The sequence below is a fragment of the Pristiophorus japonicus genome, chromosome 3 (genome assembly GCF_044704955.1).
Source record: "Pristiophorus japonicus isolate sPriJap1 chromosome 3, sPriJap1.hap1, whole genome shotgun sequence".
NCBI lineage: Eukaryota > Metazoa > Chordata > Chondrichthyes > Pristiophoridae > Pristiophorus > Pristiophorus japonicus.
Genome location: NC_091979.1, coordinates 182,677,832 through 182,694,856, shown reverse-complemented (window position 1 = coordinate 182,694,856; position 17,025 = coordinate 182,677,832). Strand labels below are relative to the sequence as shown.

At 52.1% G+C, this 17,025-nt stretch overlaps 1 protein-coding gene across 4 annotated transcripts in view; it reads left to right on the top strand.

The window, feature by feature from the left end:
- The window catches only part of traf3ip1 (TNF receptor-associated factor 3 interacting protein 1), a 302,416-nt gene that overhangs the window by 228,383 nt on the left and 57,008 nt on the right, over positions 1-17,025 (top strand). The gene's annotated exons all lie outside the window — the stretch shown is intronic.

The window sequence follows — 17,025 nt, the reverse complement described above, 5'->3', positions numbered from 1 at the left end:
GAACGACCCCCTCGACCGTCCGCTGCCTGGACCGGCTGATGGCACCCTTGGCCGTACCCAGGAGCTGTCCTACGAGGAGGCCCTCAGACCTACCCGCTCCCCTCCGCACAGGGTGCCCAAAGATCAGGAGAGTGGGACTGAAGTGCAGCCAGAATTTCAGGAGCAGCCCCTTCAAATAATGGAACAGGGGCTGCAACCTCGTGCACTCAATAAAAACATGGAACACGGACTCCTCCAGACCGCAGAAATTGCAGGCGGCCTGGGAGTCCGTGAACCGGCTTAAAAATTTATTGCACGGCACTGCTCCGTGCACCACCCTCCAGGCCAAGTCCCCGATGAATAGTGGGAGGACCCCTGCGTAGAGTGCCCTCCATCGGGGACCCCCGCCTCCTCCGGACGGCAGGATGGTACGCCACGGCGTGTCCGGACGGCAGGCGAGGATGGCAAAGTTGAGAGTGTGCAGGAGCAGCCCGTACAGGAAACCCCTCCGCGCGGAACTGAAAGGCACGGAGGGGATTTCCCCGAGGCGGCTCAAGTTGTGAGGCGCCGGCCCCTGAGGGACGTTCCGGGATTTGGCGCCAATGAGGAATTCCGTCCGGACGGGGGTCAGTTCGGACGGGATCTCCCCACGTGCTTGAGCCTCCTCGATGCACCTAACAGAATCAGGGCCCAAAGCTGTTTTTAGCGACTCGGTGGCTTCGGCCGCGTGGCGGACGTCGGCTGAATTTAGGCGCCGCGCCAGCGTGCCATCCAGCCCGCTCCTCCGCCATCGAGCAGGTCCCTGACCCTGGTCACCTCACCAGCCACAGCCCTCTCTTCCGACCGCCACATAAAACCTCGGTCGTGGAGGTACGGATTCCCGAGCAGCGGTTCCTGCAGGACGGCCGCCACTCCAGCCGGCGGAGAGCTGCGCTTGGTGGAGACTTTGTTCCAGACCCTGATGAGTTCCTTGTAAAAGACAGGCAGCTCCCGGAGGGTGGTCCTGACACCCCCCAAGTTCACAAACAGGAGCTGCGTGTCGTAATTGAGGTCGCGCTGCTGGCAGAAGAAATACGTCGCCAGAGCGCACCACCTAGGAGGGGGCTCGACGTAAAGGTATCTCTGCAGGGTCTGAAGACGGAAAGTCGCGAGCTGGGCGCTGACGCACACCAACGACTGACCGCCCTCAAGCGGGAGACTCAAGACCGCGGCAGAGACCCAGTGCTTCCTGTTGTTCCAGAAGAAGTCCACCAGCTTCTTCTGTATCTTGGCGACAAACGCAGGGGGAGGGGTCAAAGTGACCAGCCGGTACCACAACATTGCGGCCACCAGCTGGTTTATGACTAGCGCTCGACCCCTGTAGGACAGCACTCGGAGCAGTCCTGTCCAGCGCCCTAGGCGAGCGGCGACCTTGGCCTCCAGCTCCTGCCAGTTCGCCGGCCAGGCTCCCTCGTCGGGGCTAAGGTAGACTCCCAGATAGAGGAGATGGGTCGTGCTCCAGGCAAAAGGCCTGAGCTCCTCCGGCAGGGAGTCCACCCGCCACTGACCCACCAGGAGTCCGGAACATTTCTCCCAGTTGATTCTGGCGGAGGATGCGGCCGAGTAAATCTCTTGGCACTCACTCATCCTCCGCAGGTCAGCGGGATCCTCTACCGCGAGGAGCACGTCATCGGCGTAAGCCGAGAGGACGACCTCCACGCCCGGCCCTTGCAGAGCCAGTCCCGTCAACCTCGTCCGCAAGAGGCGCAGGAAAGGCTCCACGCAGATGGCATATAACTGGCCGGACATGGGGCACCCCTGGCGCACCCCTCTCCTAAAGCGAAGGGGCGCCGTCAAGGACCCGTTAACCTTAATCAGACACTCCGCGGCGGCGTACAAAAGTCGGATCCGGGCGACGAAATGCGTCCCGAACCCGAAAGTGCGCAGAGTTCCGAGCAGATAGTCGTGATCCACCCTGTCGAACGCCTTCTCTTGGTCGAGAGATAAGAAGGCGACCGACAGACCAGCCTCCTGGGAATGATGGATGAGGTCCCGGACCAGATGGATGTTGTCGTGGATTGTCCGGCCCGGGACCGTGTAGGACTGGTCGGGGTGGATCATGTGGTCCAGCACGGCACCAAGGCGAGCAGACATCGCCCTGGCGAAAATTTTGTAGTCCGTGCTGAGGAGGGAGACCGGGCGCCAGTTCTTAAGGAGGCGGAGATCGCCCTTCTTAGGCAGCAGGACGATGACTGCCCTGCGCCAAGAGAGGGGCATCTGCCCGGTCGCCAGACTTTCCCCCCAGGACGTCCCAGAACGCCCTGTGGAACTCCACGGTCAGCCCGTCCAGCCCCGGGGATTTTCCCCTCGAGAGCCGGTCGAGGGCACCGGTCAGCTCCGCCAGGCTGAGCGGAGCTTCCAAATTTTCGGCGCCCTCCGGGCTGACCTTCGGCAGGTCCTCCCACAAAACTCTACGCGCTTCCTTGCTGGACGGATCCGGAGAGAACAGAGCCCCGTAATATTCACGGGCCCTGTTGTTGACGCCCTCCGGATCCGAGACGAGAGAGCCGTCGTCGGCCAGCAGCGTCAAGAGCTGCTTACGGACACTCTGCCTTTTTTCCAGCGAGTAGAAGAAGGGGGAGCCGCGGTCCAGATCCCGCAGGAACCGGATCCGCGACCTCACGAACGCGCCTCGGGACCCAACGAGTGGCAGGTCCTTCAGCGCGGCCTTCTTCGCTTCGTACACCGTCCGCAGGGCCGGGTCCTGGACGACTTGACCGAGACGGGATTCCAGGTCGAGCACCTCTTTTTCTAGGCGCCCGACCCTGGCCGCCCGCCTCTTGGTCGACCCCCTCACATACTCTTGACAGAAGACGCGGACGTGAGCCTTGCCCACCATAGCCTCAAGGAGGGGAAGCCCCCCTGCTTCCTTCTCCAGTCGGACCAGAATCGACGGAACGAGTCCTGGAACCGCACGTCCTCCAGCAACCGGTTGTTAAAGTGCCAGTACGCGGACCCCGTCCTCGCGCGGAGCGAAGCGAGCTCCGCCCACACCAGGTGGTGGTCCGAACACGGCACCGGCCGCATGGAGGCCGCCGGGACGCAGGAAACGTACGCCCGAGACACGTAAAGGCGGTCGACTCTGGACCATCCTACTCCAGGCCTCACCCAAGTAAAGGCGCTGGAGTCGGGGTGGAGATTTCGCCAGACGTCCACCAAGTCGAAGGACCCGACCAGGTCCCTCAACTTCTCCATCGCCGTCATGCACTGCGGGGCACCGGAGCGGTCCCTCGCCTCGAGGGTGCAGTTAAAATCCCCCCCGAGGACAATGCAGTCGCCGACGTCGACGGAGCCAAGAAGAGCGGACACCTCTTCAAAGAAGCGCGTTTGCTGCGGGCCGGGCTGAGGGGCGTACACGTTCACGAGATGGAGCGGCACGTCCCCCAGGCGAACCGTTACGTGCAGCAAGCGGCCTGGCACGGGCTCCTCGACCCCCAAGATCTCCGGCTGAAAATGCGGGCCCAGCAAGATGGCCACCCCACTAGAAGTGGCGGTGAGGTGGCTCATGCGGACCTCTCCTTGCCATTCCAGGAGCCACGTGGCTTCGTCTCCCGGAACGGTGTGGGTTTCTTGCAGGAAGCACACCGCATATTTCCCCTCCGCAGGAGCGAAAAATTGTCAAATCTACGGCGTGCCCCTCTGCCGCCGTTGATGTTGAGGCTGGCTATGGTTATCTTCATGGCAAAAGCATAGTGCAACCTCTACCTTAACCTATTGTGGGGGAGGGAGCGGAGTCTTTTGTTGAACTCCACTCCCTCCGCAGCCCAGCGAGGAGTCCCTCGAGCTCGCGCAGCTCAAGGTGTTGCGCCTTTGTCAAGGGCCCGCCCGCGGCCAAGGTTTTAGCGGCGGCGCGGACGGACCCCTTGATCAGCTCTGGCTCGGACCATTTTTCCAGGGCCAGTCGGGCTTGGTCGCAGCGACCCCGGCTCTGGGCCAAAAAGTCCCGGAGTTCCTTTGCAGGAATGAGGAGGGCCTCAGCGGCGGCCGCGAGCAGATCCACCGCCTCCCTGGCGGTGGTCTCTAGTTCTTCTCCCGCCTCCCCCACCGAGTCCCCGTCCTTCTCCGGGAGGTGGCCGCCAGCAGCCGGCCCATCGACCGCACAAGGTACGGCAAATGACCCGGCCGCTCCAACCGGCCCTGGCTCTGCCCAGATCCCACCCCCAGGATCGTCGGCAGAGGAGTCCCCACTGGGCTCTTTTAAAAATGGTGCTGTGTCAGGAAACGACAGCGGAAGGGGTTCCCCCTCCGCCCCAGGAACCGGGGAACAAGGAGAGACCCGGCCATAGGAAATCCCCAGGCTCTCCAAGTGCCCCAGCTCCAAGGTCGGGGGCGAGGGTGGGTGTTCCTCCCCCTCCCTGCTGCCACCCCCCGGCCCAGCATGTGCAGTTTCATTAAAATTCTTAATTTCGGTTTCTGCCGGGTCGAGCAAATCCCGGGGGAAGTTGGATATTGGCTGGGCGGGCTCAGGTTCGGCCTTTTCGGCCCCGCCCGCCTCAGTCCCCGGGACGCCCGGCCCGGCGGCAATGCATTCCTCCGCGATCCCCACGCCCCCCACGACAGGCAAATCTTCCACGCCATCCCCGGGAGGCAGAGGCTGGGCAGCCTCGACTGTCTCACCCTCCCCGGGGACAGACTCCTCCCGCCTACGGCGCTGCTTGGGGGCGCTGGTGGGGGACGCGGGACAAGCGGCGGGCACTGACTCCTCCGCGGAGGGATGTTGTTCCCTCTCCACCTCAACGGAGCGGCGCCTCCTTTTGTTGCTGGGGGTGCGCGGAGGCAGGGAGACCTCCATGTCTGCCGAGGCCTCCCGCTCCGCCCCCCCCTTTTCCTTTTCTTGCTCGGGGCCCCCCTGTGGTGTTGTTTAAGGGCTCGGCACGGGCTCAGGGCACCCCGCGCTCGCCGGTGACTGGGTTGGGCCGAGCGCGGTGGTCAAACTTTCTGGCGCACTGAGGGGACCCGCCTCTAGATGTTTCGCCTTGTTCCGCACCTTCTTTCCAGTCGGACGCTCTCCCTCCCCCCCGCCGGAGGCCCTGAAAACAAAGGCCTCCGACGATGCCCGCGCACCTACGGCTCCCGGCACGCGGACGCAACTAGGAGGAGGGGTGGCGGTGGCGCCAGCCTTGGCCGCCTCCGGTGGTTTGGCGGCCTTGGAGGCGGGGCAGTTCTTAAGAACATGCCCCACCTCCCTACAGGCATGGCACCGCACGCCGTCCGACGTCCAGAAGACGCGGTAGGCAGTCCCCTCGTGCACCACGTTAAAATTCCCCTCCGTCGTCTCCTCCCGCGCCAGCCGGACAAAGAGCTGGCGGCGGAAGGAGAACACGTGGCGCAGGCTGCTCTCCCTGAGGCCGAGCGGTATGGGGTTGATCCCCGACCTTGCCTCCCCCAGTTGGTGTAGGTGAGGGAGGAGGAGCTCAGCGGGAACAAAGGGCGGGACGTTTGACACGATGACCCTCTGCGCGGTGGCCTCGAAAGGGTCCACCGGCAGGAACTTCCCGCCCACCGTGAGCCCCTTTTCGAGGGCCAGGGACACCGCCCGCTCCGACCCCAGGAAGAACACGGCCTTCCCAGACATCTTGGAGGCTGCGACAATGGCCGAGGGGCCGACTACCCCAGCCATCGCCCGCACGCACTCCTCGATGCTCATTGTGGGGTGAGTGTAGCTCTTGACCCTGTGTTTCTTTGTTATAAGTTTGAATGGTGGCAGGGCAGCAGGTGGCGCAGGAGGCACCGTGGATGTGGATGCCACCTGCGCATATGTCTTCGCTGGCCCTGCCACCGGCGTGGATGGGGTCGCCATCACGGGGTCCCTTTAAGGGCTACACCCACCCCAAAGTCACAGGCCTTAATGGTCTTGGTTGGCCTCGTTTAATATGACTGAGCAGAGGAGCACTTAACGAGGCACACCTCTCCCCTAGTTGGCAATTGGGGAGGGGCCTTGCTGCCTCTGCTCAGTTGTCTCAATTGTTTTGTTTTTTTTCCAATTTGGGAGGAAGGGCTCTCAGAGAGAGAGGGGAGAAACAGAGAGTAACAGAGAAAGAGAGAGGGGGGTGGGAAGGTGGGGGGAACTGCGAGGGCAGGTCTCCCCTCGCAGCTGTGGGTGGGTGCAATCCCCAGATGGCAAAAACACAAGCACAGTCTTTGGGTTGGTCTTCGGGTGGGGGGAGAAGATGTTTTTCACCTGGGGCAGCTAGAGCCAACCAGGCACACACTCCCAACGATGTTTAACGGGTGATTGAAGAATCTTCAGCCTGGTAGCTCCAGCTATCCCAGGCTAGGCAATGGGGGGGGGGGTCAGTTGTGGGGGGGGCCTAGTTGTAAGCAAGGCCCCCACACACACTTCCACACACACACACCCCCCGCGATGTTCCGGCACTCAGTGGTCTTCTTTCCTCCCCCCACCGATACAGCAAAGTCTATTGGGGAATGCACCCACACCCACCTGTAGAATAGTAGAGTCTCCCTCCTTCCACACTGGATGTTGTTGTTGGTCTTTCCCCCTCTCTCCAACTCTTTGTAGAAAAGGTAAAGATGTTAAAAGATTTCTGCTTTCCTCCTCTCCCTCTGGGTGAAAGTTGGTGGTGAAGCCCCTTCCTTCCTTCCTTCTCTTCCTGGGCTGATTCTCAGGCCCAGCCAGGAGCAAAAACAGGAGCTCCTCTCCTCACTGCTCACTCAGCCATCTGAGCAGGACACGCCTCCACTGCTCCACCATTGGTGCATGAAACTCTTTTTGAGTTTACCTGAAAAAAAACATAAACATTAAACCGTGTCACCCGCCCTGGATGACACAGCAGACATTTACAAGGCCCTTTTTTTCTTTTTTTTTTGTGTTTTTTTTTTCTTTTTTTTGGGGGGGCGCTAAAATCACATTTTTTTCCAGTGCCCCCTATAAAAGGGGAGGGGGACACTAAAAGCACCGGCAATTAAAACAAATTAAACTTTAAAACGTAATATCAAATTAAAATTTGGTTGCCGGGCGTGATGATGCACTCCAGTCCCTCCGGTGCCCACCTCTCGCGGAAGGCCGCGAGCGTACCGGTGGACACCGCGTGCTCCATCTCCAGAGACACCCTGGCTCAGATGTAAGAGCGGAAGAGAGGCAGGCAGTCAGGTTGAACGACCCCCTCGACCGCCCGCTGCCTGGACCGGCTGATGGCCATTGGTGCATGAATCCCAAAAAGTTAGTTTGCAGGTGCAACAGGTAATCAGGAAGGTGAATGGAATGTTGGCCTTCATTGCGAGAGGGATGGAGTACAAAAGCAGGGAGGTCCTTCTGCAACTGTATAGGGTATTGGTGAGGCCGCACCTGGAGTATTGCGTGCAGTTTTGGCCACCTTACTTAAGGAAGGATATACTAGCTTTGGAGGGGGTACAGAGACGATTCACTAGGCTGATTCCGGAGATGAGGGGGTTCCCTTATGATGATAGATTGAGTAGACTGGGTCTTTACTCGTTGGAGTTCAGAAGGATGAGGGGTGATCTTATAGAAACATTTAAAATAATGAAAGGGATAGACAAGATAGAGGCAGAGAGGTTGTTTCCACTGGTCGGAGAGACTAGAACTAGGGGGCACAGCCTCAAAATACGGGAGAGCCAATTTAAAACCGAGTTGAGAAGGAATTTCTTCTCCCAGAGGGTTGTGAATCTGTGGAATTCTCTGCCCAAGGAAACAGTTGAGGCTAGCTCATTGTATGTATTCAAGTCACAGATAGATAGATTTTTAACCAAGAAGGGAATTAAGGGTTCTGGGGAGCGGGCGGGTAAGTGTAGCTGAGTCCACAGCCAGATCAGCCATGATCTTGTTGAATGGCGGAGCAGGCTCGAGGGGCTAGATGGCCTACTCCTGTTCCTAATTCTTATGTTCTTATGGTTTTTTTTCTCTTTTTTTTGTCTGTCCCAGGAGATTGGGAGGGGAGAGGGGAAATGGGGTGCGATGGGATTGTCCTTTTTTGTTCATATGACCCTTTTTTGTAAAAAGTTAGTGAATTAGTTACTCTTCTTTCTTTTAAAAACTGATGGTGCTGATTGCCTCATTGGCATTTATCAAATTCAGCAGTGCAAGAATGCTGAATTACCATAGAGAGCGAGAGGTTCTGAGAATCACCAAATTAATGGGTGTGTCTATTAATGCTTTCGCTCCCTCCTTCCCACTGCCATGCTCAGTTACTTCTCTTCTGCACTACTTCCTGCCCCAAAGAGGATGTAACGAGCAGGGTGGATAAAGGGGAACCAGTAGATGTACTGTATTTGGATTTCCAGGAGGCATTCGATAAGGTGCCATATAAAAGGTTACTGCACAAGATAAAAGTTCACGGGATTGGGGGTAATATATTAGCATGGATAGAGGATTGGCTAACTAACAGAAAACAGAGAGTCGGGATAAATGGGTCATTTTCAGATTGGCAAACTGTAACTAGTGGGGTGACATAGGGATCGGTGCTGTGGCCTCAACTATTTACAATCTATATTAATGTATTGGATGAAGGGACCGAGTGTAATGTAGCCAAATTTGCTGATGATACAAAGGTAGGTGGGAAAGCAAGTTATGAGGAGGACGCAAAGAATCTGCAAAGGGATATCGATAGACTAAGTGAGTGGGCAAAAATTTGGCAGATGGAGTATAATGTGGGAAAATGTAAGATTATCCACTTTGGAAGGAAAAAAATAAAAGAGTTAATTATTTTTTAAATGGAGAGAGATTACAAAATGCTGCGGTACAGAGGGATCTGGGGGTCCTTGTACATGAAACACAAAAGGTTAGCATGCAAGTACAGCAAGTAATTAGGAAGGCAAATGGAATGTTGGCCTTTATTGCAAGGGGGATGGAGTATAAAAGTAGGGAAGTCCTGCTACAACTGTGGTGAGACCACACTTGGAGTACTGTGTACAATTTTGGTCTCCTTATTTAAGGAGGGATATACTTACATTGGAGGCAGTTCAGAGAAGGTTCACTAGGTTGATTCTTGAGATAAAGGGGTTGTCTTATGAAGAAAGGTTGGGCCTATACTCATTGGAGTATAGAAAACTGAGAGATGATCTTATTGAAACGTACAAGATTCTGAGGGAGCTTGACTGGGTCGATGCAGAGACGATGTTTCCCCTCGTGGTGGAATCTAGAACTAGGGAGCATAGTTTCAGAATAAGAGGTCGCCCATTTAAAACAGAGATGAGGAGGAATTTCTTCTGAGAGTTGTGAATCTGTGGAATTCTCTACCCCAGAGAGCTGTGGAGGCTGGGTCATTGAATATATTTAAGGTGGAGATAGACAGACTTTTGAACGATAAGGGATTTGATGGTTATGGGGAGCGGGCAGGGAAGTGGAGTTGAGGCCAAGATCAGATCAGCCATGAATGGCTGGAGGGGCCAAATGGCCTACTTCTGCTCCTATTTCTTATGTTCTTATGAGAGATTAATCACAGTGTGAATGAGCAATGAAGCTTTTCCTTTTCAATTTTAAACATTCAGCAATTGGGTGTTTGCCTCAATTAAGTTGACTCTGTTGATCAGTGCTCTGGGTTTAGTCTAGCATTGTCAGCTGCTATTCAAGCAGACAAGAAGTTAAAGAAGGAAACATTTACAAGTGCACTGGTCAGGGGTGAGACTGCTTTGCTTTAAATAAGTATAAAAATAGTTTAGCAGATCAGTGGCTGGAAACAACTGGCATTCATTAAGATCATTACACACTCTGAGAATTTAGTGTATTTTATTTTTGGGTAGTCAGCTGAAGGTACTTGTAATTGTTTCCTTCCTGATTTGAAAGGGTTCAATGTAAAATGCAATTGAATAAAATTAGTCTGCTATAGTACAGTGCCACCACAGGCTTTTATCTAAACAAAACTAATCTAAATCTCATTGTGTTTTTCAATTCTGCTTGAAGTATTCCTAGTCTGAATTCAGTTGCTCATTTGTTTAGAAATGGGAAGGAATGTATGTAGACATTTTTTACAATATTTTGTAAAACTAATCTGGGTTTGCATACTCAGTCCCAGATTTTCCGAGTAATATACTACATGTTGACATTGGTAAGCTTGAACATGGGCTAGATTTTCTCCTCTTTTCCAAAAAAAGAGATACTTGTTTTTCTTAATTTATTACCTGCTAATGAAAACCAGGGAGTGCAGTTTTGAAATGCAATTTTGTTAGCAGTGGCAGTAAAATAGCAACCATTCACAATGCACCTATAACACTGCTCAAGCAACTAATGAGCCCCTTACCTAGTCTAAATGTCAAAGGTCATTAATCCAGTTGTAGAGTACACAATTTTGGAGAAAAATGGCTGAAAATAGCCCGTTTACTGATCAAGCCTTGCACATCCTGGTGAACTTTGTTTTGGAGATATGCAAGTAGGTTAAGATGAGGGAAATTAGCCCCCAAGTATGTAGTATGTCACTGAAAGGGTCATTATAATGTTAACTACTTGGAGGACCATGCTGGAGGTCAAAAGTTGCACCGCTTATAAAAGAGAAAGGTTAGCCAGGCTTGGGTTGGATGGGAAAGGTAATATAATGATTGGAAAGTTACTTAGGAAAGAATTAAAATTAAAAGCACTATAACAAGAATATACAGTATAAATTTATTCCTGTGTATGTAATATGTTAAAATAGCATGTTGCACATGAGTGTATGTGTGTGTGTATCTAGCATGAGCACAATGATATAATTGTGAAATTTGGCCTTCTTCTGGAACTACTACAGTGTTAAACTCCAAATACCCAAAATGTGTAAATGTTTAATCATACGTAGATCGGCAAGGAAGGGGCGCTTTAATTGAAGTGTATAAAATTATCAAGTGCCTAGATAGAGCAAGTAGAGGGGTCAATAACCAGGAATCATCGATTTAAAGTAATTGGTAGAAGGATTAGAGGGGAGTTGAGGAGACACTTTTTCACCCAGAGGGTGTGGAGGTCTGGAACTCACTGCCTGACAGGGTGGTAGAGGCAGAAACCCTTACCGTATTTAAAAAGTACTTGGATATGCACTTGAAGTTGTTGTGTGTGGAGAAAGAGTCAGACTGAACACTGTGAGCTCAAAGTAAAGTGTGACCTTAGTGTTTTATTGCAGGTCTCCAGAGTGCCTCTCCAACCTGTGATGCCTTCTTAAATACCGATGCTCCCAAGGGATTATGGGATTCCTTGGGACTCCCGGGAATGAGCTCTCTGGTGGCTGTACAGAGTAAATACAAGTCCATATATATAGCATTCCCCCCCAAAGTCAATAGTGTAACTATTTACAATGTGAGTCGATCTGGGGCCCTTCTCGCCCAGGTTGATCATCTCGGTGTGAAAGCTGGTGTTGTTGAATCATTTGTTGGGCCCTCGCTGGGATGCTGTGCAGCTGGCCTTGCTGGGCTGCTTGGATGATAGGTTCTGCTTCGTGGTCAACTGTGGTGTTGGTTGCCACTGCTTTGTGTATTAGGGGATCAAAAAAGGTAGGATCCAAGGTGGGTTGCTCAGGGTAGTCCGTGAATCTGAGTTTGATTTGGTCCAAGTGTTTCCGGTGAATGAGTCCATTTGAAAGTTTGATCCGAAACACCCTGCTCCCCTCTTTGGCCACATTGGTGCCGGGAAGCCACTTGGGACCTTGCCCATAATTTAATACAAATACAAGATCATTGACTTCAATCTCGCGTGACCCGTTTGCGCTATGCACTTTGTTGAAGCCGCCTGCTTTCTACCTGTTCATGTAGATCAGGGTGAACTAACGAGAGCCTTGTCTTAAGTGCTCTTTTCATGAGCAGTTCAGCAGGTGGGATCCCAGTGAGTGAGTGTGGTCTCGTGCGGTAGCTAAGCAGGACTTGGGATAGGCGAGTCTGCAGTGAGTCTTCCGTTACCCTCTTCAAGCCTTGCTTGATGGTTTGCACTGCTCTCTCTGCTTGACCATTGGACGCTGGTTTAAACGGGGCAGATGTGACATGTTTGATCCCTTTATGGATCATGAATTCTTTGAACTCAGCACTGGTAAAACTAAGCCCATTGTCGCTCACCAGGACATCGGGTAAGCCGTGTGTGGCAATCACGGCCCGCAGGCTTTCAGTGGTGGCAGCGGACGCGTTAGCTGACATTATCTCACATTCAATCCACTTGGAGTACGCGCCTACAACCACAAGGAACATTTTACCCAAGAACGGGCCTGCATAGTCGACGGATACCCTCGACCATGGTTTGGAGGGCCAAGACCATAAACCTAGCACCGCCTCCCTGGGTACATTGCTAACTGCGAGCATGTATTACATCTGTGAACGCAGGACTCTTAAGTCCGCATCGATACTGGGCCACCACACGTGAGATCTGGCTATCGCTTTCGTCATTACGATGCCTGGGTGGGTACTATGGAGATCATTGATGAAGGTTTCTCTGCCCTTCTTGGGGACCACTACTCAATTGCCCCACAGAAGGCAGTGTGCCTGTATAGACATTTCATCTTTGCACTGCTGGAACGGCTTTATCTCTTTCTGCATTTCCATTGGGACACTGGACCAGCTCCCGTGAAGCACACAGCTTTTGACTTGAGATAATAAGGGGTCTTGGCTTGTCCTGGTTTTGTTCTGCCGGGCAGTGACGGGTGATTGCTCACTCTCAAATGCTTCCATAACCATGGCTAGATCTGCGGGCTGTGCCATTTTCACCCCCGTGGTGGGCAATAGCAACCTACTGAGAGCATCGGCGCAGTTTTCTGTGCCTGGCCTGTGGCGGATGGCGTAGTTGTATGCAGACAACGTGAGCACCCATCTCTGGATATGGGCCAATGCGTTGGTATTTATCCCTTTACTCTCGGAAAACAGGGATTTAAGTGGCTTATGGTCAGTTTACAATTCGAATTTTAGCCCAAACAGGTATTGATTCATTTTATTTACCCCATAGACACATGCTAACGCTTCTTTTTCAATCATGCTGTAGCTCTCTCGACCTTAGACAGACTCCTGGATGCATAAACAACTGGTTGCAGTTTCCCAAAATCATTGGCTTGTTGCAATACACATCCGTCGCCATATGACGACGCATCACATGCTAGTACCAAATGCATGCAACACAAGCAATTTGTTTGAGCATAACAATTTTCTCGCTTTTACAAAGGCATTTTCTGGCTTTTGCCCCAAACCCATTCGCCCCCTTTTCATAGTAAGACGTGTAGTGGTTCTAGCAGGGTGCTAAGACCCGGTAAGAAGTTACCAAAGTAGTTCAAGAGTCCCAGAAACGACCGCAGCTCTGACACGTTCTGTGGCCTCGGTGCGTTTTCGATTGCCTCCGTCTTCGCGTTGGTGGGCCTGATGCCGTCCGCCGCAATCCTCCTTCCCAGGAACTCCGCTTCAGGTGCCAGGAAAACGCACTTCGAGCGTTTTAACCTGAGCCCCACGCGGTTGAGTCGACTAAGAATCTCCTCCAGGTTCTGCAGGTGCTCGACTGTGTTCCGACCTGTGACCAAGATGTCGTCCTGGAAGACCATGGTGTGCGGGACCGACTTCAGTAAACTTTCCATGTTTCTCTGGAATATCGCCGCCGCTGATCGGATTCTAAAAGGGCATCTGTTTTAAACAAAAAGACCTTTGTGCATGTTGATGCAGGTGAGGGCCTTCAATGATTCCTCCAGTTCTGCGTCATGTAGGCTGAAGTCAGATCCAGCTTCGTGAACGTCTTTCCTCCTGCAGCGTTGCAAAGAGGTCGTTGGCTTTTGGTAGTGGGTATTGGTCCTGCAGGGAGAAACGATTGATGGTTACTTTGTAATCGCCACAGATTCTGATGGTGCCATCTCCCTTGAGGACTGGGAGAATAGGACTAGCCCACTCGCTGAACTCGATCGGTGAAATGATGCCCTCTCGTTGCAGCCGGTCTAACTCGATCTCTACCCTTTCTGTCATCATGTACGGTATTGCTCTCGCCTTGTGATGGATAGGTCGTGTCCCAGAATTAGGTGCATCTGCACTTTTGCTCCTTGGAATTTCCCAATGCTAGTTTCGAACAGCGAAGGAAATTTGTTGAAGACATGGGCACACCAAGTGTTGTCAGCGGGCGATAGCGCTCTGATGTCGTCCAAATTCCAGCGTATCTTTCCCAGCTAGCTCCTGCCAAGCAGCGTGAGACCATCGCCCGGTACCACCCAGAATGGTAGCTTGTGCACTGCTCCATCATGGGAGACCTTTACGGTAGCACTGCCGATGACAGGAATCAGTTCTTTAGTGTAAGTTCTTAATCTCGTGTGAACTGGCGTTAAGACTGGCCTTGAGGCCTTGTTGCAACACAACCTTTCGAAAGTCTTCTTGCACATGATGGACTGGCTCACGCCCGTGTCCAGCTCCATTGACACTGGGAGTCCATTTAGTTCAACATTCAGCATTATCGGGGGACAATTCGTGGTGAATCTGTGCACCCCATGTACCTCTGCCTCCTCTATCTGAGGCTCTGGTTCATAGTGATCCTCCGTGGATCTGTCCTCCTCTGCAACGTGGTGATTTGCAGGTTTAACAGGCTTAGCAGCTTGCCTGCACACTCGGAGGTGTCCCATTGTTCCACAGCCCTTGCAAACGTATCCTTTGAATCGGCATGAATGGAAACGATGATCACCCCCACAGCACGAACAAGGTGTTAATGGCCTTACATTCATCACCCTTGATGGTGGACTCTGAGACATCTGCGGACGTGTAGTTGCAGGTATGTGTGACCTGCCCTGTACGTTACGATTTGAAAACAACATCACATTGTTCACAGTACTTGTAGCAGCACTTGTGTGCTGAGAGATTTGCTTCGTATTGTCACTGGTGGCAATGAATGCCTGGGCTGTCGCTATGGCCTTACTCAAGGTTGGGGTCGCTGCAGTCAAAAGCTTGCAAAGTATGGTTACGTGGCCAATGCCAAGTACGAAAAAGTCTCTGAGCATGTACTCCAAATGTCCTTCAAATTCGCAATGTCCTGCAAGGCGTCTTAGCTTGGCGACTTCCTGGCCTTCAGACCTTTTGTAGGTGTAGAACCGGTACCTCGCCATCAGAACGGTTTCCTTCGGGTTCAAATGCTCTTGGACCTGTGTGCACAAATCGTCGTACGATTTCTCCGTGGGTTTCGCTGGAGCGAGCAGATTCTTCATGAGGCCATACGTTGGTGCCCCACAGACGGTGAAGAGGATCGCATTATGCTTGGCAGTGCTCTCTTCCCCATGTAGCTCGTTGGTCGAGTCGCTCCACAAAAGTTTCCCAATCATCTCCCTCCAAAAATTTCTCCAGGATGCCCACTGTTCATCTGCATCTTTGGGTTCGCTATCTGTATCTCGTTGCCAGTTGTGTATGGAGAAAGAGTCAGACTTAACACTGTGAGTTCAAAGTAAAGTGTGACCGTAATCTTTTATTGCAGGTCTCCAGAGTGCCTCTCCAACCTGTGAAGCCTTCTTAAATACCTCTGCTCCCAAGGGATTATGGGATCCCTTGGGACTCCCGGGAATGAGCCCTCTGGTGGCTGTATAGAGTATATACAAGTCCAATATATAACAAGTGTTGTAAACTACAAGGCGACGGACCAAGAGCTGGAAAGTGGGATTAGGCTGGATAGCTCTTTTTCGGCTGGCACAGACATGATGAGCCAAATGGCTTTCTTCTGTGAATTAAGTTTTTATGATTCTACAAGCTGCTGCTGGCACAGTATTTGGTCTGCATTATTGTTTCAAATGCTCACTTTTGATGCTCTGGATTCTTCTGAAGCAGTATATCACAGTGCATATCATCAGTGGTGATTCTGACTTTCAAGAGCTCGGTGTGCACAGTGGGTATAATCCAGATGAGTACATATTAAATGCTGGTAGGAAGAGATTGTGTTGTTTCAGTATGTGCTGAGGTGCACAATGCATTCTGGCATTGTTAGTTTCAGCTGTTAAACTGGAGTTAGTACACTATTGCTATACTGCTAGTCCATCTCATTTGGTGAGGGTCAGTGGGGGAAAGACAGAAGAGCATTTATATAGCACCTTTCACTTCAACATATGCTGCACAGTGAAGTACATTTGAAGTAATTGGTATTCTTATGTAGATTGACATGGCAGCCAGTTTGCACACAGCAAGGTTCCACAAAGAACAATAAGATAAATGACCAGTTAGTCTGTTTTTGGTGGTGTTGGGTGGGGGATAAGTGTTACCTGTGACACCGGGAGAACTCTCCTGCACTTTGTCTATCTGAACAGACAGATGCGGCCTCGGTTTAATATCTCTGAAAGACAGCCCCTCCAGCTCCTCTCTTGGTACTGCACTGAAGTGATATTTGGTTGCTTTTTACTGGATTCACACATAGGGCCCAAGTTTCCACATGATTTGCGCCTGATTTTTAGGAGCAACTGGTGGAGAACGGACTATCTTAGAAATCGCAATTCTCCACATTTTTTTTTTCTGCAGTTCTAGTCAGGTAGAACAGTTCTACTTTGGAACAGAATTTTTTCTTCAAAAGTGGGCGTGTCCGGCCACTGACGCCTGATTTCCAAGTTTCCACAGTGAAAATGTACTCCAAACTAAGTTAGAATGGAGCAAGTGAAGATTTTTGTAGAACTGAAAAAACCTGTTCTACACATTAAAAAATCAGGCGCAGGTTACAAATTAGGCGTCCAGAACGAGGTGGGGGGGAAGGGAAGTCATTAAATTCTACAATAAATCCTTATTTATACTTCTACAAATATTATACAAATAAATCCAACCTGAATAAACATTTATAAGACAAGAAAAGATTAAATAAACCATCTTCCTACCTGTGTGATAGTGCTTCAGGCACAGAGAATGCTGCAGTCAGCCTGAGGCGCCCGTTCTTCCCGTGGGTGGGGGGGGAGAGGAGGCGCCCGTTCTTTCCCGCGGGTGGCGGGGGGAGGCGCCCCTTCTCGCGGGGGGGGGGGAAGGAGACAGTGAGAAGGCTGCAAGTGCTGATGTGCTGATGGCAATGTGCTTTTATTAAAAAAATGTTCAAAAATTAAACAGCTACAAAGAACTACAAAAATGGCCGAGTGCCAATGTTTTTTTCACACTGAGCAGGCGCGAATGCTCCAACGC